The following is a 3,570-nucleotide window of genomic DNA, read 5'->3' as shown; positions in this document are numbered from 1 at the left end:
TTTTTAAAAAAAAAGGTAATGGCTCTGAAGGTATGGCGGCAGACAGTCCTTAAAAATGCAACATGTAAAGCATTTACCATATCCTAAATTTGCACTCTTTGCAGACCTGTGCACATGTACTCAGCTTTCAGAATAGTTTTGCAAGTTGTAAATGGAAAAAGGGGTGGAAGCTTTTTAATAAAAGAAAAAAGGAAAACAATGCATTTATAAATGATCCTGTATTAGAATATAATAAAACTCCAGTATAGTCAGTTACTACCCGTGATGTACAACAGATATCTTCTATTTTAGTTGCTAATAAAGGGCTACACAAACCAAAATAGTCTGATCTAAACTTATTGCTTTGTGTTCTGTATGTGGCTGCTTGTCATTAACATCCTGTATCCTCAGTTCCTAGGCTTGATAACTCAGACATTCCGTAAAGTGCTTTAGAATGTATTTGATATTCAACATGTGGTATGACTACTTCATTTAAAGATTTCTTATCTTAAACCTGCACTATGAGTTCAGCCATGCAAAAGGTTTTTAAAATTCTTTTGTATATTCTAATTTTGATTTACAGTATTATCTATAAAATATTATCTTTTAGTATGTGATACACTTCTGTATCAGAAATGCTCTCAATGATTCTTACGCTCAGTTTGGTTATTGAAGGGGAATGGATGCAGTATTTTTGTTCAAAGTGACTTAAAACGGAAAACAAACAGCTTGAAGTGATGATTCTTAAGAGTATCTGTGACGCATCTGTAGTCCACAGAAGCCATACAGTGCTATGCTCAAACAATTAGTCCTCAAAGATTTAATTGAGAGGGGAAGGTAAGGCTTCTCTCCTGTGTCCTGTCCCTGTCCCCCAATCTCCCCTCCCCACCCTTTTTTGTTTTTATAATTCTTTGACTGGTGGTATGAATAGTTTCATGTTCTTCAAACATCATCTCATCTTCGGCATCTTCAGAGTTCTTGAACTTACTGCCTGCCAAAATACTGGTGTGGTTGTCTGAGCTATTATCATTCCCAAAACGTCCTTTCATTCTAATAAGGAATGCTAAATAGGATGGCAGTACTGGCTCATTATCTAAATGGAGATTTCTTTCCCTGATATTTGACCTGTTGTCAAGCAACCTCCTGTTACATTCAGCTTTTCTGGGTAGCAGAGGGGAATTTCAGAATCCAATTTAGATTATCTTTGAAAGCTGTGGGAATTGCTGCATGCAATGTCTTCACCTGAAAGCATACTGAACACTTTTTTTTTTTTTCTGTTTAAAAACAAAACAATCCTTTCAAGAGCCTCTGTTACAAACAGGCACTGCTTATACCACTTCTGTCTTCCCTATCCCAGTTGGCCACCATGTTAATAATGAGAGGTGAACACCACTTATGGAATGAACTCCTCTGCAGATGTTCAGAATCTGTCACAAATGCCAAACCTCCTTGCATGGTTGTTCTTTTACTTGCCTCATTGCTCGGTCTTGTTCTTGAAAATTCCCAGGAGCAGACAGGAAAAACAACTTTGAGATTGTTTTTGACAGACCAGCAGGAAGGCTGTACAAGTAGAGCTGAGTTGGTAGCCAGTCTTTATTAGTACTCATCTGACTGTGCCTTATTAACAATGATTTGGTGATGAGAGTTATTTTTTTAATCTGTGGTGGATACAAGCTTAATTACGACTCAGATTTCTTTCAGTCTTAATGCTGAATGCTTAACTTTGTTACTGAAGCACACAGTTAATTGGAAGAGTTAAATATATGCTTTCTCCCTAAGGTAAACGCAGTAATAGCTTCTGAATACAAATATCTAAGGTGCATCTTAGTTCTCGAAGAGCCTGTTAATAAGAGCAAAACATAACTGCAAGAGCTTCAAGGAGAACGGTCAGCCATTTCACTCAGTGCCATGTTATGAAATACCTTACAGTGAAAGCACTTCACATGTAAACGGTGTAATGTATTTCAAAATAAAGTTTCTAATTAAAATGGGAATTTCTGTGCCTACTAATAATACCAGCAATGGCAGTTCAGAAGCCCCCTTGGAAGTTTGTGTTGTGACGTCTGCCCGAACTTCAGGATTTTATTTTATTTTTTTTGGTAAAAGCTCAGAGCAGAATACATCTGGTTTTAAAGAACTCAGTGTTGGGGATCTTAATGCTTTGGGGTTGGAGGGAGTTGACTTCACCACTGTTTCCTGGTGTTTCAGTTTAAAATGCCAGAAGGAAAGGCAACAAAGAATAAAGGAGCTCCTGACAAGATCTTCACTGAAGACTCCAGTTTCCACTATTGTCTTTACTACAGATTTTGTTTTCACTCAAATCCACATTTGAATGCAACTTTTTCGGACAAACAGTATCTGCCTTACACAGCAGTGAACCTTCACCATCCGGTTCACTGCTGTGGAGGCTTTCTCTGTGCATAGAATTACTGGGATTTAACCCTCCTGCTGTGGTGTGATGAACCCATCCAGGAGGGTGATTGTTTTCAAATTCTGACACTTTGGAAAAATCTCCAGTATGTGAAGATGATCAAAAAATGTTTTTTTTTTTTCTTCTTTCCTGTGTTCATGTTATTTACAAAAGGGCTTCCTCGAGTGTGTGTGTGTTTTTTTTTTTATTTAAATTTTGTCTTTATAAAAGGTGTTTTTAAAAATTCTTCAGCTTCCTGTTGTTGCAGTTAAATGGAGCAGTATTTCTTCCCTGGCCTAGGTTTTAGTTCAGGAGCACAAGGAAGTCTCAGCATTGAGCACGATGTGCAGCAAAGGCATTGGGGATTCATTTGATGTTTGCACATGCAGCCCCATGGTGCTTGGTACCATGCAGTTGGTGCCGGGTTGGTTGTCCTCCCCTGTTTCTCCCCCCCTCATTTAATGGATTTGTTCCCTCCCCCTGAAAAAAATTAAAATCCTCCCCTGCATGAAAGGAAGCTGTGCTTTCAAATGGCATCCTGTTATAATTTGCAGGTGTTAGTTGCCTGGGCTGAAGTCAGTGTGCTACCTAGCATCTGATCTGCTTTCAAAAAATTGCCTAAACTAATATGTTCATGGTGAAATAGCTGAAGTTGCTTGTCTAGTGACCTTTTGCCTTCCTACCTCTATGAGAAACTTTTTGAAGTTGAACCTGAATCTAGCTGATGAGAAGATCTCCTTTGTGATGAAACACTGAATTTCAGTGACCAGTTCAGTGCACCTCAAAGAGGAGAGGTCTTTTGGGTTTGGGTGTGCAGTGCAGCCAGGTAGTCACATGTCTAGGTTGGAAGAGACCTCCAAGATCATCGAGTCCAACCTCTGACCTAACACTAACAGTCCTCCACTAAACCATATCCCTAAGCTCTACATCTAAACGTCTTTTAAAGACCTCCAGGGATGGTGACTCCAACACTTCCCTGGGCAGCCTGTTCCAGTGCCTAACAACCCTTTCAGTAAAGAAGTTCTTCCTAAGATCCAACCTAAACCTACTGTGGTGCAACTTCAGCCCATTCCCCCTCATCCTGTCCCCAGGCACAGGGGAGAACAGGCCAACCCCCACCTCGCTACAGCCTCCTTTAAGGTACTTAGAGCAATAAGGTCACCCCTGAGCCTCCTCTTCTC

The sequence above is a fragment of the Anas platyrhynchos genome, chromosome 3 (genome assembly GCF_047663525.1).
Source record: "Anas platyrhynchos isolate ZD024472 breed Pekin duck chromosome 3, IASCAAS_PekinDuck_T2T, whole genome shotgun sequence".
Classification (NCBI taxonomy): Eukaryota; Metazoa; Chordata; class Aves; order Anseriformes; family Anatidae; genus Anas; species Anas platyrhynchos.
The sequence above is the reverse complement of the archived record's forward strand: the minus strand, read 5'-3'. Positions refer to the sequence as shown.